The sequence below is a fragment of the Sinohyriopsis cumingii genome, chromosome 11 (genome assembly GCF_028554795.1).
Source record: "Sinohyriopsis cumingii isolate HCF-2022 chromosome 11, ASM2855479v2, whole genome shotgun sequence".
NCBI lineage: Eukaryota > Metazoa > Mollusca > Bivalvia > Unionida > Unionidae > Sinohyriopsis > Sinohyriopsis cumingii.
The window spans coordinates 85,219,518-85,236,502 of record NC_142971.1 but is presented as its reverse complement, the minus strand read 5'-3'; the positions used below and the strand labels follow the sequence as shown (position 1 = coordinate 85,236,502).

The following is a 16,985-nucleotide window of genomic DNA, read 5'->3' as shown; positions in this document are numbered from 1 at the left end:
CAGTTTCTTTGCAAACAACACATGACCAGTTTCAAATAATTTGGCATGGAACATGATCAACTTAATATGTCTACTACTCATAAAGAAATACATATATTCCTGTTGTTATGTGTTGAAAATATCTGGCTCTATAAAGATATTGAGCTTCAGAATTCTGTACAGTTCTATTTGACTGCAGTGGCAAATCCACTTAGAAATAGATGGAAATGATAAAAGCAGCACTGCTATAATAATAATAATAATAATAATAATAATCACTTTATTTAAAGAGGGTGACACAATCAGTTGCATGGAACTAATCCATCTTGTGGCCCTCTAGTATATGCATATTTATATTTAAAGTACATGTACATATTTAGTTAACACACACACACACAAATATTTTTGTGATCTTCTGTTACATGAACAAATTTTTCTGTGTATTATCTGGCATATGGACATATATTTTTTCGTATGTATGTATGTGTGTCAGGTTGTGAATATGTATGTTATATTTTTTTCACTATAATGTCTTATTATTTTCTCTTTTTTTTGATTGCTGATCAAAAAAAGAAGTCTTTTGTTTTTGGGGACAAATGTTAAGGGTCATAGTCACTGCAACTTAAAGAAGGAAATTGTTTTGTACACAATAGCATTCATTTCAAATCGCAGATCTGGACCAAATTTTGTGGACAGCTTGTTCACGGAATAGGGTAAGGAAGATGCATATTCAGATCTGAAAGGGTGCCAAATTGGTTAAAGGTCAAGGTCACTGACTAAAAGAAGAAAAATATTCTGCACAAAACTTTCAGTTATTGATGATCTAGTACCTTCACCAGAGTTTGTTGCTGACTTACACATTGGGTGATATAGAAACATATTGATTTTACAGTCAAACTGTAAAAACTTCTTGGTTACAGTGACCAAAAGAAGAAGAAAATAGTTTTTGAATAATATCTTTAGTCTTAAATGGCATGCCTTGACCAAAGTTCATGGACTTAAGGTATGGAAGAAACTCATTTATTTTGGTGGCTAAACATCAGAGGTCAAGGTCATTGTGGCTCAAAGAAAAATGGGTTCTGTTGAATAACATTTCTTGTAGGGTAAGTTGCTTGACTTAACATTGTGAATGGTTTATACTTGGGGTAATAAAGAAACATACAGGTTTGGGGTCTAAAGGTCATGTATCATTTCCATGGTAGGTAGATTAAGAAAATAATGGTTTCTGCACAGTAAGTTAGTTTAAGACCACATATCTTGTGATTCAGATCCAGTGGTCAGTAATCTCTAGAGCCACCCATGCCATACTAGTGCCTGAATAGATGACTGTTTGAACATGGAGTGGGCATAAAATGTAATGTTAACAGTATTCTTGATGTCACAATTCTGTCAAACAACTTATGGCATGCAAACTAATTTGGAACAGTATTTCTGTAAAGTTTCCATGATCTGTTAAACTTCTGAAGTTTGACATTGGTTGCAATTGGGGGCATATATTTTGCAAGCACAGATTTAGTTATGCTTTTGAATTTAAGCATAGTATACTGTTCATTCAATAGTCACACCATGAATGTAGCATTGGCTAAAATTGTTGTCCTAAAATATATAAATATGAAATTTTGGAGAACGATTTAGAGGAGCATTAAAGAGAATTAGTTTACAGTATAGCCATGGAAGGGTTAATTGTCCAGAACAGTCTTGTGTCCCTTGCCCAAGCTAGGGCTATTAGTACCATATCATGACATTATTATTACTTCATTAACCCTTTACCTCATAGAGCATAGTGACAAAGTGTAGCTCGCTATAAATAGAACACATGTTACCTAGTCGACCGCATACGCATAGCCTGCCTGTGAACTGTTAAGCAATGTAGTGTATGTTACATTTAACAGCAATTTTAACCATTTTACATTTTTGGTACACATCTATTATATGTGGAACAGTTTAAGAGTAAAGTCCAATTGTTATAGCTGTGTAATTATTTATCACGGAAGAATTTGTTATGAGCTTTAAAATCTGGAGAGAACTTGTTCACCGTCATGACAGTGAGGCCGTGTGACCAACCGTACCTGCCATTTCTCATACTCGAAATTTACAAGTTTTTCATGTGTCTACATCACTAAGTCAACTGAATTTGATAATTTATAAAAAATAATTGCAGCCTATATCAATATCAGAGCCTTTACCTAGTTATTGAATCTTTCATAGTTGTGATTCTAATCATGAAAACTTCGTAAGTACTGAATGAAATCCGCGACTGCCATTTTGGAGAGTGGAGATTATGACCCAGTTACTTTAAATAGCAGATATCAACCAGTACATAAACAGTGACCACGTCATCTGACGTAATTGTCATTCACAGAAATGAATGTAGTATCTAATAAGGGGTTTTCCCCGAAGGTGGCGCTACGAAAACCGGTGTAAAATGGCTGATGTTTACAGCCGACGTCAAAAGGCGCTTCCATGGGACTTTTGTAGAAGCGTCAAAAGTCGCTTCGATGCGACTTTTGTAGAGGCGTCCAAAGATGGTTGTAAAGGGTTAAGGTCTTGTTAGATTGCATTCAGGACAGATGGAGTTCCTTTTTTACACCAAGGGGCTATAACTCCTGAGCCACTTAACCTGTTGGCATCAAACTTACACTGTGTGAATGCATCTTAAGATGAAGATGTGTTGTGTATCCCAATTAGGTTAATGTGACACACTTTCTATGATTTATTACTCTGCTGGTTGTTGACCAAAATAACTTTTTGTTTAGTATCTGGCATCCATTAGCACAAATTTGTTATTGCTGCTACTTATTAACTACAGGGAGGATTGCTACCAAACTTTTCAAACACAGTCATCAAAATGTCTTGTTGGTCCTAAATAGACAATCAGTAAGGTTACTCTGCTATCCATTTGAAAAATCATGCTTTCACAGCTACTTCTAAGCAGATGGGTATATTTACATTGGGTTTTCAATGAAACACATGATGTCTTGTTGGTTCTAATGAAAATGATGATAATCTGATATGGTGTCAATTTAAAAATCTTGTTATCAATACTTATCCTGCATAAATAGTAATCTTGCTAGTGCTAATCCTCTTGAACATATGGGTATACCAACATGGAGTTTCACTGAAAGACTTTTTATAATGTCTTGTTAGTTCTAAATGAAAATGGTGCAATCTGACATCCATTATGGCTGTCATGGTGGCCCATTCAAAAATCTTGTAATGACTACTACTTGAAAATGTATGGTCATATTGACTTGGGACTATTTAGCTGTGTTATTTTATTGCATCATGACAGCATGTTGCTAATTATCTCAGTATTAGTAGAGATTTAAGCAACATAATTGTGTTTTAGATATGTGACAAAGTCTTATACTTATTTCATAAACATCTAACTTTAAGTAATGTTATTTGTTTCTCTTCAGATGTATTGCATGCACATTGGAAAGTGATGGTGGATGTAATTGGTGTGTTTCCAATAATACAGTCATGTGCAATACTAATGGTTCTTGTCTTACTCATACTTACAAACAGGTAATGAAAGCTCTCAACTGCAACTGTAGTTTCCTACATGTTTACTACACAGAGTCAGGGGTACACAGGATTCCACATGTACAGTGTTCCTCCTTCAGTTCTAAACATAGCCTTTTGAGCAAAACTAAAATAACCATTCAGTTTTTGGTTGATTGTTGTGAAGTATTTGGAGATATAAGATTATTATTTAAAGATGTGCATATTGACAAATAACTCATTTCTTGCTCACAATGTTGTAAGGCCCTGCATTTGTCATGTATTGTTGGTTTTGTATTGTCTCTCATGTGTCAAGTTTCTTCTTCAAAATCATTCAGTCATTTTTAAAGATACATATTAGGAATTTCCTCAGGGCATACTGTAGCAAAATTTTGTATGAAGTATCTCCCTTTTTATTAATGTGGCTTCAGTGACAAACCTAAAAGCAAAATCTATTTAGACTTCTTTTCCAAAATGACACTGTTAGCTTTTAGGAAACTTGGTAGGAATGTTTCTTAAGATATGCCCTATCAAAATTGTGTTCGGTGGCTCCCCTAGCTATGATGTGAATTCCTTAGCAACCTGTTGATAAATCTTTTTGTAACTTCTTTAGAGTGGCATAAACTAATTTAGATCCAAGTTTGTAAGACTGTTTCTATGGATAGTCTTGATAAAATTGTGACTTCCACAGCAGCCATTTTTCAAGCTTTTTTACTAAACGAACTGATCCGGTTTTGATCAAACTTAGTAGGAATGTTTGGTAGGACATGCTGTATTTTTATTATTTTGTCTGGGTTGGCACCCTTGAAAAATGTGGCTCAGTTAACATCCAGTGGAAAACCTATTTAAAACTTTTTGTCTAGAAATGGCTGAACAAGGTTTGATTAAACATTATACTAGTGTTTCATCATAAGGAATACTCTATAAATTTTTTATATAGGTTAACTTATGTAGCAATGGCATGCATTCAGTAACAACCAAATGGAAAACCTATATCATCTTCACCAGAATAACAAAGCCAATTTTGATACAGCTTGGTAGAATGTTTCTTGCCCATTCTCTGTCAAACTTTTGTTCGGTTTTAATACCACAGTAACAGTGTAACTTCCTTAGCAACCATATAGAATACCTATTTTTTACTTCTTCCTTAGAATGGCTTAACCAATTGCTATAAAACATTTTAGGAATGTTTGATAGGATATGCAGTTATAAAACTTTGAGTGCTGCCCTACCCATTATATGGATTCCACTGCAACCATATGGAAAGCCTTTTTTAAAACTTCTCAAAACATTTAAGCTCATTTTGACCAAAACTTTGCCTTGGGTGCATTCCCTAGCAGTGTTTTGGCATCCATATCAACCAGATGGAAAAATGACTTTAGCTTATTGTTTAAATGCGTGGATTTGTCAGACTTGCTCACACTTGATAGGATTGCTTGTTAGGACATTCTTTATCAAAAACTGTTATGTCATGCTGCATCAAAATTTTATTCAGAGTGACTCCCCAAGTAGTCATGTGACTTACTTAGCAACCAGGAGAAAATCCTATTTTGTTACTTCTCTGAAAATGGCTGAACTAGTTTTGGTAAAATTTTCTTAGGATAAACTTGGTATTGATGTTTCTTTGGATATGCTCTTTCAAGTTTGTATCCAGGATGGTATCTTTAGCAATGATGTGGCTACCATAGCGATCAGATGTAAAACCAAGAAAATGCTAAACATATCCCATTATGTATTGCTGTTGTTGTGAATATATGCTCAAAAATCTGTCTCTTCTAAACTTGCCTTACCAGATGAAACCAAATATGATAGGCAGAGTCCAAACATGAGCTCTTTTGACACTTGTTCAAAAGATTCCAGTGTATTCCAGTGTATAAGCTGAAGGTACCCAAATTAGAAACACAGTTAAACCAAATGTCAGATACCACAAGTTTCTATCAAACAGGTGAAAATTATACTGACCTGGTCTCTTTCAAACCCAAGGCACATGTCTTATTACTTCATTTACTTTCTAGACCAATGTATGCCTGGTGAGGCTCCCTTGGACCTATTGTTGTTAGAATTATTACTTGTTTTTACTTTCAGCTAGAAGTGTGCAACAATATTTGTTGAACTCAGATAGTCTTACAGTGCCATGATCAAAAGATTTGCATATATTTAATGTATCAGTACTTCTGGTGACTTAGTTGTATGCAATGTATGATACAATCTTGTGATTACAACTAGTGTTGCCAATTTCTTTGATACTTTTACATATTCTGGGCATTATTTGAATAATTGCATATTGAAGAACAACTGTTCATGTGGGATATGTTCAGATTATTGACCATACATTTGGATACAGTTTATGATAAAATGTTAGATAATATGGTGACCGTAACTAATCATACTGTGATACCTAGTACATGTGATTATTGGTACATTTTACATTTGAAAATGGGCATATTAACCAATCACTGTGTATCAATGAATTTTTAGTTCCACTGGTCATTGATTGAGTAGTTTATGATGACCTTTTGTCCCTGATGTCTGTCATCTGTCATCTGACATCTGTTGTCTATCTGTTGTCCATTAGTACAAATTTCTTATTGCTACTTCTCTTAAGGATTGGCCTAAATGAAAATTATGCTGCTCAGACATCCAATATGGCCAAAACAGCAGCCATCTTAAAAATCTTGTTATTGCTACTTCTCCTGAATGGCTGGTCATATCAGCATGGGATTTTCAAAGTAAGATTTATTATGATGTTTAGTTGGTCCAGGTCAAAAATGATACTGAACTGACAACCAAAATGACTACTATGGCAACCATCTTGAAAAGCTTGTTATAACTTCTCCTGAATGATTGGTTGTATCATGGGGTTTTAACCAGATTTCATATGATATCTAGTTAGTCCTTAATGAAAATTTTTCCACATGTTCATCCATTACAGCTATCACAGTGGTCATCTCAGAATTCATCCTATCACTACTCCTCCTGAGTGGATCATAATTTGAACATGGGGGTTCCACTAAAAGACTAATTATGATGTTTTCATGCTGATCTGACATCCACTGTGGCTGTCATGGCAGTCATTTTGAAAATCTTGATAATCATGGGCTTTTCACCAGAATGCTTATGATGTCTAGTTAGTCATTCATAAAAATGGTTGTGCATGACTGTTCAGTATGGCCATCACAGTGGTTATCTTTAAAATGTTGTTATTGCAACCCCTCTATATGATATCTAGTTGGTCCTTGTGCCTAGAAAATAGTGCCAATCTTACATCCACAATGACCACCTTGATTGCCATCTTGAAAACACTATAGAGAATACTGAAAATCATGTCCCTTGTTCTTCCAAGTGGATGGTCATATAAGCATAGCATTTTAACTTGTAGTCTTCAAATTTTGTCATATATGGACATGGTACCTATCTTGCATCCAATATGACTGAAACAGAGACTAATTTGAAAATCTTATCACTCAAAAATATCAGAGATGATTTCAACATGCAGCATTAAAAAAAATGGACCTGGAAGAGTACCACATATCTGCCAAAGAAGTGTGGTTTTATCAGAGTTGAACACTGGTGTGGCCTTATAGCCATCTTAGGCTGTAGATTTGACATCCTTCTGCACCATCCAATTGGAAATTAGCTTGCAAAACATGAGGGAATTATGAATTAAAAGGAAGTCAAGTTTTAACTGTGGAGGTAACAGAAGCAAAGATTAACAGAATCCAGCAAATGGTTCTGAAATTTAGATTTTATAAACAAAAAGTTTTAAAGTTGAATGCATGTGAACCACAGGAAGGATGACTTTATGTTTAAGCATGTGGTTGTGCGAGGTAGGAATAAAGTTTCATTTGATAACTGGGTTATTCCTGCTAAACTTTTTAAAAGGCCAAAAGATTAATTTTGGCATGGAAATTTTATAATTTTTTTAAGTAATGTAGATCTTTTATCCAGCATGATCTATGCTGCCAAAAATAGAAGATCCTTTATACCTTATTAGGTATATCTGTATTATGTGTATTTTTTCATAGTTTGTAAAGGTTATTTAGTTAATTGTATTTTCAGAACTAATTTTCTTATCAATCATACGTTCACACTTTAAACACGAGTCATTCTTGTATAGTGCATAAAATCCATTAATGGTTTTTAAGATTGAGTAGTACTATTAAATCAAGGTAAATATCACATGATCTGATTACAGGACAAGAGTTCTGAAGGCCAGAGTGACATAATTTGTGATTGGTGAACATTTGATCTTGTTTACTAGTTCTTATCATTCTAGAAAGAATATGCGTCTTTCATTTGTAAGAGAATTATTAAATATAATTAGGCATTCCTAGTATTATGATCAGTTTTGGAATATATTCAGTTATATTGATAGGAGCTATTCTTTTGTTTTAATTTGATCATTTGCTGGAATTACAGTGCTTACAGTGCTCTAAATGTGGCCTACCTTGCATTTAGAAATGGCTTTAAACCAAAAACAACAAAAGCTCAGCCTGAAGATATTTTAATGAAACATATGCAGATTTTATGCATATATGATATGTCATGGATCTTTTGGCTTACTCCTTGCCTCCAAATGAAAGTCACAGCTAGGGAAAATGTAACCCAAACTGGTATCCTTGTCCAGAACATGACTACTGAACCAATGAAATTATTAAAATTGAAACTTTTTATCATGACTAGATCATATGTTATATATAGAAGCTCTCAAATGGGTAATGATTTAATACTGAATGTATGAAATAAGTTGAATGATGTCCAGCTTTTGCAAACCTTGGTGAGCAAAAGCTAGACATTATTCAACAACTTTCATTAATTTAATATTAAATCATTACCCAGTTGAGATTGTGTTTATTTTTTTTTTTTGTAATTGAAATGGATAGAAAGAAGAAGAAATAATTTTATTCATTCTGACTGAGATGATAAACCTTTCATTTGTTGCTTGTAAAAATATAGTCCCAAATTCTTATTGATTTTTTTGCAGTTTTATAACCATTAAAATTTAAAAGCAGAATTTCTTTTCAAATTAGAATTAAAAGAGTAATTGTCCTGAAAATGTAATAAAGTATCATTTAAGTTATGTTTATGTGGGATTTTTAAACAAACTCAGGAGTCATACTCCCAGGCAAAGTGGACAACTAAGTCACCCAAACAATGTAAACTTTGCCTTCTTCTGTTAGACAACTTCACCCTGTGCTTTTTATGATGAACTTTACAAGACCATCCTTTTTTAGATCCACATCGCCTTAGCCAGGTTAGTTCCATGTTATGTTATAGCTCAAGGCCAAATGTAGGCTTCAAGCCACCAAATAGTTGGTATTGATATTAATTGCACTGACAATCAAGCTCTTGCACATTGACATGCTTGTGTTTTGATAGCTGATTGACCATTAACCCTTTCCTGAGTAAGTTAGCAACTATCACTGTCCAATTTCTGCAAGTTTTCCTTGGATGATAAAAACATACTAATTTGTGTTTTGAAACTTAAACTTATTTAAATAACAATTTGTGTTTTAAGAATAGAATCGATAACATGAATATTTTAACTGCTGCATTTACATTATTTTCTTTATAAAAATCAGTTTGGAATTGTGAGTCTGTCATGGGGAAATAATGGTGGACATTGCTGTGTCTAGGAAGTACCACTTTATTAGATTGTCTCATTTCATAAACCACTGGGCAGATATATTCAGGAAAATACACAGTTCATTGAAAGCAGAGTCTAAATATTATGCTATTGAAGATTTAGCTTTACAATGCAATTATGAAGGTCCGAAACATATGTGACAGTGCTATGTTGTGAAATTCAAGAGATACTGTATGGTCATGTTTGTGTTCTGAATTTATTTGTGGAAATAAAATAGCGAAGCAAATATCATTTAACTAATGCCTCACATTACTACAAGCACATAGACAAATAATAAAACTATATATTTGCAATCCTGTCAATGGACTTTGTTAATGAAGGTATAAAAGTTAGTGTTTACTATAAGAAAAACTCATCTTTCTAAAAATAGATGAACTTGCATGTTGGCTGTGTTGATTCGTTTGAAAAGAAGGGTTTTGTTCATTCATATACTGACTTTAATTCTTCAGTGTGTTGTCTATAAACATTTATGGTAAAGTTTTATCAGCAACAAAAGATTTAAGACGAATGGTATGATCTGAAAGACCCGTGCATTTGTTCTCATGTACATGGTATTGGGGTTGTTTTAAAAACAAGTTAGAAATCTTTTAAACTGTCATTTTATATTGCACATTCAGAAAGTTATAAGAAAAATTCTTGAATAAGGGTAGTTGATTAAGGATTTGCACTAACTTGCAATTACAATGCTGTAATCTAGCTACTCAGTTCAAATTCATTACAGTGTACAGCTTCTGTTGTTCTCTTTTTAAGTCATATTGTCAAAATACACTGCATATTAAAGTAAGTTTTTAAACATGCACCAAAGGTGTTTATAATATAGATAGAACTCAGAACATTTTCTGCTTGAAATAAAGTATTGGTTAAAACCAGTGTTAAATGCAAATATGCATACAGGGAAATAGAAGGCATAATTTAAATAAGAAAATGAAAACAACACAGACACACACACACACACATTGCATGTCTTGCTTTTCTCCGACTTCTCCCTGTTCAGCTCTCACTTCTCCCTGTTCAGTCCAAAAGAAGTCACCTCTTCCTAAAATCATGACCCCTGGAACTCCTGTTCTGCACTGTCTCTGATAAACAACATACATTCTTTATTCAGCTACAGAAATACAACATGATTTAATTATCAATGAAGGTTTTGAAAAGTAATTATAGTTTTGTTGAGTTAGTGCATGTATATTTTGTGAAACATACAAACAACAATTTTTGTGAAATTTACAAGCTGCCATTTTTGTTAGTAGCCCAGCAAAGATATTGTTACTTGCTGTATGCAACTGGAATTTCATATCTTGCATGTATTTAAATGTTTTCATGTGTAAGTGAACTGTTAGTTTGTTTTCTAAGTGTTATTAAAGGACATATAATTAAGATATAAAGTTGTTTATTTCAGATTCATACATAGATACAATGCATGTGCAAAATGCACAGTTAGATAATATGTACATACCTGAGATACATATTTTATTTTCTTCAGAAATTAACATAACTGTTTTTAAAAATTATTCACAGGCAGAGGATTGTCCCCAGTTGTTGGACAGCAGAGGGAAACTGTTTGCTGCAAATGGTGCACGTTCTAATTACAGTTTAAATGCAAAGAATCTGCCTGTAAGTACTGCAATGTTAAGAGTATGCATAGCATTTCAATGTTTTATGGTGTAATTTCTAATTACAGTTTAAATGCAAAGAATCTGCCTGTAAGTACTGCAATGTTAAGAGTATGCATAGCATTTCAATGTTTTATGGTGTAATTTCTAATTACAGTTTAAATGCAAAGAATCTGCCTGTAAGTACTGCAATGTTATGAGTATGCATAGCATTAGCCCAGATTAGGAGACTTTATTCAGAGGTAGTTTCATATAGTTGAATTCATGATATACAGGCCACCTGATTGACATTTTTATGTTCCTGCCTTTGACAGCATCTTTCTCCTGTTTGGTTGTTTTCTGCTGTGGCTAGTAATATATCAAAAAACTAAACTAGACATGTGTTTTTCAAACAAGTATGCCTCAATGCAGACTTGGAGAATTCAAAGATTTCAAGGTGTATAAAAATTTAAAAAATTGCTGTAATGGCATGACAGTCATATCTGATATTTTATGTATGAATTTAGGAGCATATACCAAATTCATTAGTCTGTCTCTGTGTTATTTGTTAAATTTTGCTCAGAGGATTTTGTCAGAAGAGTTCAAGTCCAAAATGTTAAAACGTGAAGATAAGAAAGATTGCTGTAATGGCCTGAAAATCAAATAAGGTCAATTGCAGATGAATAAAAATAAGCACACTAAATTCTATTTATTTATTTGTGTTTTGATTAATTCTGCTGTCAGTGTTTTTTTATATAAACAAAATGTCCAACAAATTCAAAGGTGTAATTAATGGAAAATTAGAAAGAATTTGCTGTAATGGCTTGAAAATGTAATTAACTTTTAACCATAGTGTTTTGGGCAGACTGCACAAATGTGTTGATGGGCATATGGACAGCAGTAAATAAAATGCACCTTTCAGCTGCAGAAGTGGGAGCATACAAAGTGAGAAATGGCAGATAACAATTTATTTTGTCACCCATCTGCATATAATTGTAATGATTGTCACCTTTAACAATAGCAAAAGGGGTCTTGTAATTTCATTTGAAGGATTTTTAATAGCAGCAATCCATTATCTGTTACTATTATATTGTTTTCTCTTTGTAAAGTGATAGTCACAACTCCAAGGTTAAGTTCCTCCAGTTAGTAATTGGAGGCCTAGAACAAAAATAAACATTATGATTCCTTAGTTACTTCAACCATTCGGAATATTGTCTATTTTGGGAAGTGTGAGACTGTTGTTTTCCTGCACCAGTTATTTGTATGTTATTAGCTCACTTGGTTGTTTGCTTGCTATTAGGTCACTGGACATTCCTCACCAGTCCCCCACAGGACTCTAATCACCAGTTATTTATTACTGGTTACCAAGCAGATTACTAGTCTCCTGCCACCAGCCTTTATCTACCAGACACTGGACATTGGACTAAATTCATTAACCTACCAACCTATAATTGGTTGGTTTGAAAGTCCAATTGAGATGTTGTGAATGAAGTACCTGGTAACAATTATTTGTCAACTGTGACCACCAGCCTCATCTATGGAACGGCAGACCTGGCAACCCTTATTAAAAAGTCCCAGCTACCATCACAGAAGTATAAAAATTCCCCAATATAGAAACTTGGCCATGCTTGTGAAAAAGCAGGAAAGGCGACATTTATTGGACATAATGTTGTGTATTGGTATTGGTATCTGATAATTGCCACTGCCATGTGAATTAAAAACATTCCCACAAAGATTACATTGACTTGAGAGATCAAGCAAAATGTTATTGATCTTCATGTGGTTTAGAACTGAAGTTCCTGAAAATGATCTGGAGAACATTAAGAATGAACTGTATGAGTTTCACATGGTTCCATTGGTCGGTACACTGGGCAGGCAGTAGGCTCTCCATTTTCCCTCCAGTTCTGTTACCAAAGAAAAATGAATGGAGCCACCACACTTTTCCTCCTGCATCAAAGAGAGGATTGCCAAACCCCTTCTTCAACAAAACATATAGTCCTTCCTCACTTCCTCAACAGATACAAGATAAAAAAAACTTTCCATTATATTGGACTCCCATGACTGAGGAGCCTGCATCAGTTTTTTATCCTCTTCCAATGTCCCAATCTTCAACCCACCCTGCTGGTCCACAGATAACAATGACCTTATTTAAAGAGGGTAACACAATTAGCTAAGAACTAATCTACCTTGAGGCCCTCATAAAAAAGATGAAACATAAATAAGTTGGACCTTTAATAAGGTAGTAAACTGTTACCTACATTCTTTCCCTGGATCTGCCTCAAAAACATTATGAGTCTTTGGACATGGAGTCCTTTCCACTTTGGAGACTTTTTGAGGCTTCAGAAAAATTTGACGTTCTGTTGCTAATCCACTCAGTTATGGTAAGAGGCACAGTGCAGAATTCAGTACAAGGTTAGGATAATGGTCAGATTGCAGTAAGACAGCAGTGGGTTGGTTGGGTCCCTCTTCTGCCCTGTGCCCATTATTTCATTGATTAGCTAAAATGTGCATTAGCCTGCTTGGCCATTCAAGCCTCTTGTCCCTTATTCAGGAATGTTTCAAATGGGGATATTGACAGGCTTATTGATGTATATTCTAGTTAGGACACTTAAAGCTATGGAGCTTAAGGCTCGAACCCTGGCTACCATAGCTTCAAATGCTTATCTCATTGCAGCCATCTTTATCTTTTTGTGGGAGGAGTATCTGCAAGCAGTTGCATTGCATAGACTTTTGGAGGCTATCACACAGACAAGACACTCAGCTGATGTTGATTGCACTTTCAGTGAAGTTTACCCACCTCCTTAGGAAAGCTGACTTAAATATTTAAAAGGTTTTACTTGAACACAGAAAACACCTTTAGAGGGCATCTCCACTGGATGCAGCCATTGTTCAACAGATTAATTCCTAGAGTGGCCTCTCTGGATCTCAGAAATCAAGAACATAGTTCTTGACCAGAGTTCAAGGACCATCTTAACTGGCCAAGAAACTTCTCCAGCTTGAGTGATATGTAGGTCCCTCATCCTAACATTTTAAGCACATGTATCAACAAAATATCCAGGTCCTCTTTGAAGTTTCTTTTCACACTATCTTGAGTAAAATGGTATGTCCAGAAGGGCTAGGACATTAAGTCTGTGGACTCCTCCACTCTCCATAAGGGGAAAAGGGATCTTGAATTATGAGGTGCACCCTCTCTTTCCAAGTGTCCATCTTCTTGACTTTCCAGTAGGTGCCAGACAAGGCTTCTTTTTAGAAACCTGGTTTAACCTAACATGATTTTTAGGTCCTCTCTATAATAAGAGAGGGTTACCAGCTTTGCTTCTCAGACTAGCCATTACTTTGAAGGACCCACCCCATTTGGATTCATGGGTCCAAATAGAAAACCCTAATAAATGTGACATACACCCTTGCAGAGAAGGGATTAGTAGATGAGGTAATAAGCACTCAAAATCTGTAAGTCCTTTGAAGGAAAGGAGAAAATGTTCTCCTTATGATTAGTCTTTCCCCCATTTAACAAGTTTATTTTAAAAGAGCGGATGGAGGCATCAACCTTGTTCAGAACAAATATAAAAGGCAACCAACTGGGCAGTCACTATAGACCTCCCGGATACTTACTTAAAGATCCTAACCTTCATGTCCACTGCTTTCCTCAAAAAATGAAGGAACGGTTTATGTTCCACCCAACAGGATCTCATTAATACTTTCCATCATAAACAAATATAGAGAAGACTGGATTGTCTGCTTGCATCAACCCCTCTTTCCTGGGAACCAGAATGCAGCATTGGATATAGTTTCTGTAGGAATACTTATTATGAGGCCTGTCATGATTCTACTGCCAGCAAACTAGTGGTCGCACACAGACTTCCATCCAGTCTGGGTTCTGTTGGAATCTGAATTTCAAGCTGGTTAATAAAGCAGGATAGGTTTCTTGACAGAGTTTTGATACACACGCCAAAACCTAAGTCCTCCTGTATACCAGCAATTCATGCTTGGGCTGGAGTGTTTATCCAGACTCAGAGTGGGTATTCCTTCACAGTGTGTGGTCCAGGCAGATATCTTCTCATCATATCAACAACCAAGTCCTTTTCTCCTTTGAATATGTTCCCCAATCACATTACATTAGGAATATTAGCCTGCTACCTTGCGAATCCAACCCTACTAAACATGAAAATTGTCTTTTTCTGTCTATTTCAATAGACAACGGACAATAACTCCATTATATTCCCTTGGCACCACCAGGTTTCACTAGTTTTTAGCTTCTCTTCAGTACTGCATAACTTCATACAGCTTATCCTCTGACAATCCAAGCCATTTTTGTGTTCTAACTGAATCATCTAATGTTCCTTTTAGATTTATTGTGTGGATTAATCATTTTACAGCAGGTAGTGTATGTTCCTTTTACAATTTCTGCCAAATTTGAGTGATTTGTCACTGTTAGAGACATTGGCCTTATAAGACCATGTCACACCATGCTGTTGTTGACCACTGCAAGGTCATTATGAGTTAGTAAAAAACTCCTTTGCTCAGTTTGTAAAGGAGTTGGTTTTAGCAAGAATTTAGCATGCTGCAGTGCTAATTTATGCTTTGTTTTCCCTTCTTGTGTAGTTTCAGTAGAAAGGTCATCTAAATACTTGAAATGCACAAGTTCAAAGCATAGTCTGTCAGTTTTGAATGTGACACTGACTTTTTCAATTCCTTTGTTAGTAAGAGAAATTTATTTATATTAGTGAGTTATTAACTTGATGGATTACTAATTTATGCTTTGCTTTCTATCATTGCTTCATTGTTTAAATACTATTTATGCAGCTTTAGAGCATGGAAGTCTGCCATGACTCTTGTTCTGTTTATAGTAAGTTTATACCATCCATGATATGCAACATGGGCAGAGGAAGTTTAGGCTACCATTTTTAGCTAGTTATTTACATACTGATTTGCTAATCTATGCTTTGTTTTCTCTTCTTGTGTCGATTTAGAGAAAAATGCTTACAAAATGTGTGAAATGCATTTTTCAAAGCAGTAGTCCATTTAGCAATGAAGGGAAGGAAGGACGGAATAAGTCGAGGAAGACACTAAATCACCCAACCTGTGTGTTCTAATTTGGCAGTTTATACACTGGTGTTACATACATTGGTGTTCATGCATTGGTGTTACAATCTCCATATCAATGTACAAATCAGACACATTCTTGGCAGACTCAGCGTCTTGGCTGACACTACCAGAAGAGGTCAAGTCCTTCACATGGAATGATCTCCATCAGTAGGTCTTCACTCTGATTTGCATGCTTTATGGTGTGTCCGATGATCAACCTATTTGTGATAAGGTGGAATCACAAGCTACCCACCTTCATCTCTTCAATTCCAGACCCAAAAGCTTGGGTCTTGGAAGCACTGTCAATCATTTGGGAAGTTGTTGGCATTATTCTCCCCTCCCTGGTGCTGATACCAAAAATAATCCAGATGTTATGGGTTCAGAATGATTCTGATAGCCCCCTCAGATGGGAACCCGAATCTTCTCCAGCAGCCATGGTAATGGCTGATCCTTCCCTGCCCAGACCACCCTCTTCTTGTTAGTGTTTGGCTTTTACTGGGACAGCCTTGTGAAACAACCTAATCAAGCCTTCAATTGTGGAGAGAATCTCAAGAGCAAGAAAACCGTCCACTCTGAAGGCTTACAAGGAAAAGTAGTTTGATCAATCAACACAGCTTATAAGCCTTGCTGGATTCACCAGTGAAATGTTTTAGGCATGAAGATTTCAATATTCATCTTCATAACCATATGTTAGAGTCACAGGTCAAATGTTCCCAGGCTGTGTTGCTTGTGTAATTGGGAGAATGGGTTATCATTCACATGGGGAATCCAGCTATTCTTCCCTTGAAGGATACCCGAGATAGAGGTCAGATGCTCAGAATCCCATCTTCCTATTACTTATTCTCCCAACATAATGTGATGAGAATGTATTCGAAGGAGAAAGCATATTTTTAATTAAATTATGTTTCTCCAAGAATACTTATCAAATCACATTGATTAAAAACCCCTCCCAACCACCCCGCCATGTAAGCATCTTGATTATCTCACTCGGCTAAAAACTAGACACTTGGTGGTGTCAAGGGGAGGTAATTGTTTATTGAAATAGGCAGAAAAAGATGATTTTCATCTTTTGTAGGGCAGGATTTGTGAGGTATCAGGCTAATATTTCTAATGTACTGTGATTGGGTAAATATTCTCCTAACACTGCAGGGTTCATCAATTTCATGAACAGAATTATGGCA

The 16,985-nt window shown here is 35.2% G+C and overlaps 1 long non-coding RNA gene across 2 annotated transcripts in view; it reads right to left on the bottom strand.

Moving 5' to 3' along the window:
* Window positions 1-2,388, bottom strand: part of LOC149788895 (uncharacterized) — a 179,098-nt gene extending 176,710 nt beyond the window's left edge. Inside the window, exon 1 of one of the 2 annotated variants that reach the window (XR_016424457.1) lies at window positions 2,166-2,388. This is a non-coding gene — a long non-coding RNA (uncharacterized LOC149788895). The remainder of the gene's footprint in view (window positions 1-2,165) is intronic. The other variant, XR_016424456.1, reaches the window with a different exon arrangement.
* Window positions 2,389-16,985: the final 14,597 nt, after the last annotated feature.